We start from the raw sequence: 11,105 nt of genomic DNA, 5'->3' as shown, positions 1-11,105 counted from the left end.
GGGACAAGCCCAAAGGATAACTGGAGAAGTGATCCCGGAGGATCATCTGGGGACAAGCCCAAAGGATAACTGGGGACAAGCCCAAAGGATAACTGGGGACAAGCCCAAAGGATCGTATGTAAACTGGAGTATGGCCCTTACTGCGACTATCCAAACTTAGTGACATGAAAATGTCAAAACCTTGGCTAACGTGAAAACGTTAGAAACCTTAGGAACGGATGTATGGTACGTCTACCATTATACGGAGGATCCTGGGTATAGCCAGTACGATGAGGTTGTCAGCCCCGGAAGTGGGTACTGGTCCCAAAGACGTGAACTATATCAGGATCATCGTGCGCTGCTGGCGGAAACTGGGGATAATCCCAAGGATAACTGGGGACAAGCCCAAGGATCTGCGTTGCTCTTGAAGATCTTTTGACGATATGCTGAAGATACCTGAACTATCATAACTCAAATGGTTCGTGAGAAGAGGATGAAGGATACAGGATCCTTATCCTTTGGTAAAAAGTAAGGAGATGTAAATGTTTTAAGATAAGGACATTACCAGAGTAAGGATCACTGACATCATCGGGATCCTTCGAGGATACTTCAGTGTGAGGATCACATGCTTGAAGGATCATGTTCACATAAAGTATCTCTTTAAGTGAACAGCATTCCAGGCTCTTGGTAACAAGTTTCCTTCCATAGTTAGCAATCTGTATGCCCCCTTTCCTGCTTCAGCTTCAATTAAGTAAGGGCCTTCCCATTTTGGTGCTAACTTCCCGTCAGTAGGATTAATAGTGTTTTGGAATGTTTTTCTCAACACCATATCTCCAACTTGGAACTTCCTTATCCTAACATTCTTGTTGTAGGCACCAGCCATTCTTTGTTGGTAGCTAGCCATCCTTACCCTAGCCAGATCCCTGATTTCCTCAATAGTGTCCAAATCTTGAGCCAGGATTGCAGCATTTTCTTCAGGATCACGAGCACTTGTTCTAGCAGTTGGGATCACCATCTCTGTTGGGATCACTGCTTCTGCCCCAAATACTAAAGAAAAGGTGTTTGACCAGTGGCATTCTTGGGAGTTGTTCTATCAGCCCATAGTACATAAGGTAACTCCTCTGCCCATTTCCCCTTCTTGGATCCTAGCTTCTTCTTCAGATTGTTGACGATGATCTTGTTGGATGATTCTGCTTGACCATTGGCTTGTGGATGAACTGGTGTTGATGTTATCATCTTGATTCCCCAACTGTCACAGAAGTTAGTGGTTCTGCTTCCAATGAATTGGGAGCCATTATCACATACAATTTCAGAGGGAATGCCAAATCTAGTTATAATATTTCTTTTGATGAAGGATATGACTTCCTTTTCTCTGACTTGGGCGAAGGCTTCAGCTTCTATCCACTTAGAGAAGTAGTCAGTCATGGCAAGCATAAATACTTTTCCACCAGGTGCTTTAGGGAGCTTGCCCACTATATCCATTCCCCATCTCATGAATGGCCAAGATGATGGTATAGGGTGTAGCAGTTCAGGTGGTCGGTGAAGGATATTGCTATGTCTTTGACAAGGATCACATTTCCTAGCATATTCTACAGCATCTCTTTTCATGGTTGGCCAGTAGTATCCTGTTCTAAGGATCCTTAAGAATAATGCCCTGCCCCCAGTGTGGTTTCCACAATCTCCTTCATGGAAGTCTCTCAACACTTCTTCAATTTCAGGATCCTCAATACATCTTAAGTATGGTCCTGCAAGGGATCGTTTATATAGCTAATTATTTAAGATTGTAAATTGAGATACCTTGATCCGGAAAGCTCTAGGATTTTCTCCGATTGGAATCTCTCCGTTTTGCAAGTATTTCATGATTGGTGAGACCCATGATCCTGAATGAGATTGAGCTTCTTCACTAGGGATTATTGCAGTATCCTCTTCTATTTCCATGGCCACTTGATTTTCAATAGCAGGAGCCAGGATATGGATGATAGGGATACTTATGTCTTCTGGAATTTTCAAGGATGATCCTAAGTTGGCAAATGCATCAGCTTCCTTGTTATCCTCCCTTGGTACCTGTGTTAAGCTGAAAGAAACAAAAGAGAGTGCCAATTTTTTGACTATCTCTAAATATTTGGTTAGTTTTTCACCTTTAACAGCATAGGATCCGTTAAAGTGATTGGTGATCAATAATGAGTCTACATATACTTTTAAGATATTTTACCCCCATATCCTTAGCAATTTGCAAGCCAGCAATCAAGGCTTCATACTCAGCCTCATTGTTAGTTGCTTGGAACTCACAGGCTATGGAGTGGGGTATTATGTCCCCTTGTGGCGATTTTAGTAGGATCCCGAGCCCTGTGCCCTTGACATTTGAGGATCCGTCAGTGTGTAATATCCAAGGATCCTTGGTTTCATCCAGCTGCTGGATCTCCAATTCTGCTTCTTTTTGTAGATCACTACTGAAATCAGCCACAAAGTCGGCTAAGGCTTGTGATTTAATGGCTGTTCTTGGTTCATATCTTATATCATGGGCACTAAGCTTCACTGCCCCACTTAGCCATTCTCCCTGACATCTCCGGTTTCCTGAGGACATTCTTAATTGGAAAATTAGTTTTAACAACAATAGTATGGGTTTCAAAATAATGCCTTAACTTAGTGGATGCCATGATTAATGCAAGAATAAGTTTTTCGAGTTGTGAGTACCTGGATTCGGCATCAAGTAAACTTTTACTTACATAGTAGATAGGATATTGTGTACCTTCATGATCCTTGACAAGGACAGCACTTACAGCGGTTGAGGATACCGCCAGGTATAAGGATAACACATCTCCTTTTTCCGGTTTTGCTAATGCTGGTGCTGAGGACATATATTTTTTAAGAGCTTGTAAAGCGTTCTCATGCTTCTCAGTCCATTCAAACTTCTTATTCTTCCTTAGGATATCGTAGAATTCTTTGCATTTTTCTGAGGATTTCGATATGAACCTGTTCAAAGCTGCTATCCTGCCTGTCAGTCTTTGAACATCCTTGGCATTGGCAGGAGATTTGATATTTACTAATGCTTTGATTTGTTCCGGGCTTGCTTCAATGCCCCTCTGAGTTACCATGTATCCTAGGAACTTTCCTGCCTTAACACCAAAATGACATTTTGAAGGATTAAGTTTCATGTTGTAATTATCAAGGATATCGAATGCTTCTTCCAAGTCCCTTAGGTGATCCTCAGCTTTCTTTGACTTGACCACCATGTCATCTATGTACACCTCCATAGTTTTTCCAATTTGATCTTTGAACATCATATTCACCAGCCTTTGATATGTTGCACCTGCATTTCTTAGTCCAAAAGGCATGGCAATATAACAATACAAACCTGTTGGGGTCATGAAGGCTGTATCCTCTTGGTCAGATGGTTCCATCTGAATTTGTTGGAATCCAGATGATGCATCCATAAAGGTCAACAGTTCATGCCCCGCTGTTGCATCCACCATGGAGTCAATGTGGGGTAATGGGAAAGGATCCTTGGGACATGCCTTATTCAGATCAGTGAAATCGACACATACCCTCCACTTTCCATTTTTCTTTTGGACAACTACCACATTGGCTAACCATTTTGGATATTTTACCTCTCTGATCATACCTGCTCGAAGTAATCTCTCTACTTTTTCTTGGATAATGGTATTCCTTTCTGGTGCAAACTTCCTCCTTTTTTGATGGATTGGTTTGATAGACCTGTCAATGCCAAGTTTGTGAGTAATAATATCCTTAGATATACCTGTCATATCTTCATGTTTCCAAGCAAAGGTAGATTTTCTTCTTTTGAGGAAGGATAATAAGTCTTCTTTCATCTTGCCAAGGATCCCTGATCCGATGTAGATTTTTGATTCAGGATCACTAGGATCCAAGAGGATTTCATCCACATCTTGTTCCCTTGCCTCCAAGACATTCCTTGGAGGATACTGTAATTGCTATTGCTCCCTTGGTTTCGAGGCTGGCTTCATAGATGAGGTATAACAATCCTTAGCCTCCTGCTGATCACTATCGATCTTGATTATTCCCCATGGGCTAGGGAGCTTCACACATTGATGGTAGGTGGATGGGACTGCTTTCATATCATGTATCCAAGGCCTGCCAAGGATAACGTTGCAACAAGATAAACAGTCAATAACACAAAATTTCTGATAATTATGTAATCCTTCCACGTAGATTGGGAGTTTGATGTCCCCCAGAGTTTTCTTCGTTTCTCCACTGAATCCTACAAGCACGGAGGATCTCGGTGTGATGTCTGATTCTGGGATACCCATTTTCTTCAGAACATCAAGCTGGATAATGTTCACTGAGCTCCCTCCATCAATAAGGATCCTGCGGACAAAATGGTTAGAGATAAAGAGAGTGATAACTAAACTATCATGGTGAGGATCCTGAATGTTAATGCGATCATCCTCATCAAATGTTATCATCTTCCCTTCTGAGACACTTGAGGTTCTAATAGGCCTTTCTCCATTATCCATTTTTGATTCTTTTGCATGTCTTTTGGCCGCCGAGAAGGATGTACCACAGATGTCTGATCCTCCGGATATAAAGTTGATCACTTGTGCATTTGCCGGAGGTGCTGGAGCTTTTTCGGGGATCCTTTCAGGATCCTGAGTCCCTTGCTTTTTTCTTCCCAATAATTCTTTTAGATGCCCCTTGCTTAGCAGGTATCCAATTTCTTTTCTTAAGGCTATGCAATCTTCAGTTAGATGCCCGAAATCCTCATGGTATGCACACCATTTTGACTTGTCTTTAGTCCCGGATGGTTTATCATTCTTCCTGGGCCACCTAGCTTTTTCACCTAGATTCTGCATTGCAAGGATTAGTTCATGATTATCAACGGAAAAACAATATTCTGAGATTGGAGGATATTCTTCATCATCCTCTTCTTGGTCAACAGCATGCACATTCTTGTTCTCATTTCTATGGTAGGGTTTGAATTTGTTGTTCTTGAAGGAGGATCCTTGCTTCTCCTGTTTTGAGGATCCTACTTGTCTCTCCTGGATCCTTTTGTCATCCTCTAGCCGGATGAACCTGAGTGCTCGAGTTCTTACTTCATCTAGATTCCTGCATGGTGTCATAACAAGATCATCATAGAATAATGAATCCTTAAGCAGTCCCATCTTGAAGGCTTCAACAGCCGTAGCCATATCCAAGTTGGGAATGTCCAGGGATTCTTTACTAAATTTAGTTATATAATCCCTTAATGATTCATTATGATTTTGAGTTATCCTGTACAAATCACTAGTTAATTTTTCAAATTTTCTGCTACAAGAGAATTGGTTATTGAATAAATTAACTAAATTAGCAAATGAAGTAATAGAGTAGGGGGGAAGACTTAGCAGCCACTTAAGAGCTGATCCAGTAAGAGTAGATCCAAATCCTTTACATAGGCATGCTTCCTTCAACTTTTTTGGGATAGGATTGATCTCCATCCTCTCCCTGTATTGTGCTATATGCTCCTCTGGATCCGTTGTGCCATCATACAGCTTCATGGTAGGGATATGGAACCTTTTGGGTACCTCTGCATCACAAATTGGTGGTGCAAAGCGAGATACTTTGTGGCTCCCATCTGCAATCTCTGGGATAGGCTTGACTACCCCTGGAACACTTGAGATCATCTCTTTTATCTTCTGCAACTCCCTGGCCATAGCATGATTGGTACCTGTATCCTGCATGAATCCATGGTTAGTGGTAGGATAATTATTTAAAGTGTTACCTCCCATTGGGTTCAAGTTAGGGAACCCATATTGCTGGGATTCTGGAACAACGGAGGGACCAGTGGAAGCAATGGTCTGCATTGGAATGAAGTCCCCTTGATGGACATCTAGACTTCCTGTTTGCAAACTTTTTTAGGGATCCTGGTATCTGGAAGGATCCTGGTGTCTGGGATGATCCGGGAACGAAGGAGGATCCTTGAACCTGGGATGATCCTGGAACAAAGGAGGATCCTTGGCCCTGGAATGACCCTGGAACAAAGTAGGATCCTTGAAACTGCTGTGCCCCCGGATAGGCTCCTGAATTCATGAAGGATCCCATGTACTGAGGATAGGATCCTACTGGCTGAAAATGTGAGCCTGATGTCTGAGTCATTGCTGCCGAGTTGAGATGAGATCCTCTTGACTCCCCTATGACTTGCACGTCCGGGATCCCTGATGGCTGGGAAGTGATCAATGGAGTATCGAAGCTCAAGGATTTGGGCATCAGTGGGGAATGATCCTCTGCCGCTTCCTTTTGTCTTTTGAGGTCTCCAATTTCCCTGAGGATCCTGTCATTAGTCTCATCCTGCCGCTGCATACGATCCTTCATCTGCAAAATTAAAGCAAATACATCACTAGTACTGGGAATAGAAGAATTCATAGCAGAAGAAGATGGAGGTTTAGAGAAAGTGGGAGTTGATCTCTTCTCAGTATTTTTCTGAGATCCTGCCGGTGGAGGAGGCAAAGTGGTCTGTGATGAGGTGACTGCAGACATCGCCGTGGACGTGTTCTTCAATGATGAAGCCATGTAACTCTTTGAAATGATTTCGAACAAAAGATTTTCTTACGAATGAAGCACCAATTGCCCCACGGTGGGCGCCAAACTGTTTTGGTCAAAAATCACACAAGAATAATGTAACCAAACTTTATGTAAACGGGGTATGATGCTTGGTTAATTATGAAAGTAAAGGATCACTTCCGTGATAGAGATGCAAAGACACAATGATTTATACGAGGAAAAAGCCCTTGATCAATATATGATCTCCGGCATAAAAAACCTCGGGTGATGGCAACTACCGATCACCAAACATCAATATAAGAACAAAATGATTACAACTTCGGATGATAATGAGCTGAGTACAAGGATCACTATTGTTTCGAGTGTCTAAGTGTGTGAGAGTTGCGTTGTATGTCGTGTGTGTCCTTCCGAATGAGGAAGAGTGGTATTTATATGTGTGTAGGTGACCTATTTTAGGTAGTTAAACTAATATTCAGCTCATTACCCCTTTAGAAATGAGATACAATCTAGCCTAAATAGCCGCCCATAAATCAAGCCTTGTTTCCATATCCTGTGCAACGTCTATCTTTAATTAAGCTCTTGCCATAATTGTGAAGACGCGTCCCTGGATCATGATGCCTAGAGCGTATCCTGCTAGATATTCCTGCAAAAATAACGTTGCATTAAGCGAAGATGATCGTTAGTATGAGGATCCTATAATGTCCCATGATCCTGATCCTGAAGTCCGGCTGAGGATCACTGTCTGCCAAAGAAACAAGGATCACTGGTTAGGATCACGTGTAAGGATCACCTATATTAAAAATCCAGCCCTAACAGTTACCATATATCCTAAGAATTTGCCTGCTTTAACACCAAAGTGACATTTTGAAGGATTAAGCTTCATGTTATAACTATCAAGGATATCAAATGCTTCCTCCAAGTCCCTTAGGTGATCCTCAGCTTTCTTGGATTTTACTACCATATCGTCTATGTATACTTCCATAGTTTGTCCAATCTGATCTTTGAACATCATGTTCACCAGCCTTTGATATGTTGCACCTGCATTCCTTAATCCAAACGGCATAGCAATATAACAATATAAACCGGTTGGGGTCATAAAAGCCGTATCCTCTTGGTCAGATGGTTCCATCTGAATTTGTTGGAATCCAGATGATGCATCCATAAAGGTTAACAGTTCATGACCCGCCGTTGCATCCACCATGGAGTCAATGTGGGGTAATGGGAAAGGATCCTTGGGACATGCCTTATTTAAATCAGTGAAATCGACACATACCCTCCACTTTCCATTTTTCTTTTGAACAACAACCACATTGGCCAGCCATTTTGGATACTTTACTTCTCTAATCATACCTGCTCGTAGTAATCTTTCTACCTCTTCCTGGATAATGGCATTTCTTTCTGGTGCAAACTTCCTCCTTTTTTGATGGATTGGTTTAACTGACCTGTCAATGCCAAGTTTATGAGTGATAATATCCTTAGATATACCTGTCATATCCTCATGTTTCCATGCAAAGGTAGATTTTCTTCTTTTGAGGAAGGATACAATGTCTTCTTTCATTTGTCCAAGGATCCCTGATCCGATATAGATTTTGGATTCAGGATCATCAGGATCCAAGAGGATTTCGTCCACATCCTGCTCTCTTGCCTCCAAGACATCCCTTGGAGGATACTTTAATTGCTATTGCTCCCTTAATTTCGAGGTTGGTTTCATTGACGACGTGTAACAATCCTTAGCCTCCTGCTGATCACTATCGATCTTGATTATTCCCCAAGGGCTAGGGAGCTTCACACATTGATGGTAGGTGGATGGGACTGCCTTCATATCGTGTATCCAGGGCCTGCCAAGGATAACATTACAACAAGACAAACAGTCAATAACACAAAATTTTTGATAATTATGTAATCCTTCCACGTAAATTGGGAGTTTGATGTCCCCCAGGGTTTTCTTAGTTTCGCCACTAAATCCCACAAGCACGGAGGATCTTGGTGTGATGTCTGATTCAGGAATACCCATTTTCTTCAGAACATCAAGCTGGATAATGTTTACTGAGCTTCCTCCGTCAATTAGCATCCTGCGGACAAAATGGTTAGAAATAAAGAGAGTAATAACTAAACTATCATGATGAGGATCCTGGATGTCTACGCGATCATCCTCATCAAAGGTTATCATTTTTCCTTCCGAGACACTTGATGTTCGAATAGGTCTTTCTCCATTATCCATTTTAGCTTCCTTTGCATGCCTTTTAGCTGCTGAAAAGGATGTACCACAAATGTCTGATCCTCCGGAAATAAAGTTTATCACTTGTGCATCTGCCGGAGGGGCTGGAGCTTTTTCAGGGATCCTTTCAGGATCCTGAGTCCTTTGCTTTTTTCTTCCCAACAACTCTTTTAAATGCCCCTTGCTCAGCAGATATCCAATTTCCTTTCTTAATGCGATGCATTCTTCTGTTAAATGCCCAAAATCCTCGTGGTATGCACACCATTTTGATTTGTCTTTAGCTGCGGCTGGTTTGTCATTTTTTCTGGGCCATCTGGCTTTTTCTCCTAGATTCTGCATTGCAAGGATTAGTTCATGGTTATCAACGGAAAAACAGTATTCAGAAATCGGAGGATAATCCTCATCATCCTCTTCTTGGTCAACAGCATGCACGTTCTAGTTGTCAGTTCTATTGTAGGATTTGAATTTGTTGCTTTTGAAAGAGGATCCTTGCTTTTCTTGTTTTGAGGATCCTACTTGTCTCTCCTGGATCCTCTTGTCATCCTCTAGCCGGATGAATCTGAGTGCCCGAGTCCTTACTTCGTCTAGGTTCCTGCATGGTGTCATAACAAGATCATCGTAGACCAATGAATCCCTAAGCAATCCCATTTTGAAAGCCTCAACAGCTGTGGCCACATCCAAGTTGGGAATGTCCAAGGATTCTTTACTAAATTTGGTTATATAATCCCTTAATGATTCATTATGACCCTGAGTTATCCTATATAAATCACTAGTCAATCGTTCAAATTTTCTGCTACAAGAAAATTGATTATTGAATAAGTTAACTAAATTAGCAAACGAAGTAATAGAGTAAGGGGGAAGACTTAGCAGCCATTTAAGAGCTGATCCAGTAAGAGTGGATCCAAATCCCTTGCATAGGCATGCTGTCACGGCCCCCGACCCGGTTTGACCCGTTTCCGGAGCCGCGGGACAGAAACCCCGTGATATTTGTTTAATTGAGTTTAGCAGCGGAAATTTTTAATATCAGGATCGTTGTAAAGCTAAAACTTTTCCCGATTATTTGTATTTCACAATTCGGGATAAAACCCCGATAATTTACAATACATAAGCTTAGTGATAAATCCTTATTTCAAAACATCTTTCTTTATTTTATACTGAGCCACTATTTTAAGCTTGGAATGCTCCTCAGCACTTTTCCTGATTTAGAGCAGATTACCTGAAACATGTTTGAAAAAGATTTTGTCAGCGGGAAATACTGAGTGAATTATTCTAGTTACTGAAAATGACACATTTTATGATTATTCACAGTGTTAAGATCTTTTACACATGTTTCTGATATCAACCAACTACCCACAGTATTTGTCACTCGACCGGATCTGTGACAGTGGTCATATCACCATTGGCTGCCCCAATGAATGACGTAAATCAATTAAATTAGGTTCGCCCACCTAAAATGATTTAAACTGTAGTAATGTGCACAATACCCCACATACTGGCTGTAATTTGGTGATTACATCAACTTAATCACTGGTATTATAATCTCGGAAAATGAATTTGGAGTATTGTAAAATAGTTAACACTCACAAACGGTGAGAAAAGAGTTTATAAAAGAAGAATAACTCACTTTGCAGATTTACTACGGATAGAATAGGATTTTAGCCCTGTTAACCTAATTTCACAATAATGCACACAAAACAGGGTTAGTGATCAATACAGCAGTTACGATAACTTACGAGATCAAATTCTCACAATGAATGACAAAGTGCAATACTTCAACTCGTTTATCAAAATGACAAACGACAAAGTATAATACTTCAACTCATTTATCGAATTATCGACAAACGACAAAGCATAACCCAATGTGGGCGGCACTTAGACATTCTTTGGATATATTGATCCCGGAAACTGAATCGTAATAGCGATCGAGTAATTACCCTGTTCCGCGGCAGCACCTCGACTACAGTGTGTGTATAGTTGTAGTATAATTGTGATAATTCGTCGTACAGAAAGCGTTTGGACGACGTTTTAACTTCCAATTTCAAGTCCCAAGGCCCTCTATTTATACTGAAAATTGGCTTCTCCCGCGTGTCGCGGCAGAATTCGGGGAACCTCCCGCGTATCGCCTGAGATGCCAATTTAGGGTAGGGTAGGTTTCGTGTCCAGTAGCTTGGGTGAGTTAACTGTTTTATAAAATTCAATTCAGACAACGTATAATAAGGATAATATCGATTAGGGTTTAACCCCCCCTGAGTTTTAGGGGCCCTGATCCTGATTCCGATTGTTTCGAAAATTTTAGGGTTAGTGTAGAATTACTTGGGTGTCTCAATTAGGGTTTCCTTAATGACTAATTATCATTCTAATTATTAATTTTAATGAGAGTTGTTACATCCTCCCC

This window comes from Helianthus annuus, chromosome 13, assembly GCF_002127325.2.
Source record: "Helianthus annuus cultivar XRQ/B chromosome 13, HanXRQr2.0-SUNRISE, whole genome shotgun sequence".
NCBI lineage: Eukaryota > Viridiplantae > Streptophyta > Magnoliopsida > Asterales > Asteraceae > Helianthus > Helianthus annuus.
Note: the sequence above shows the minus strand (reverse complement) of the source record.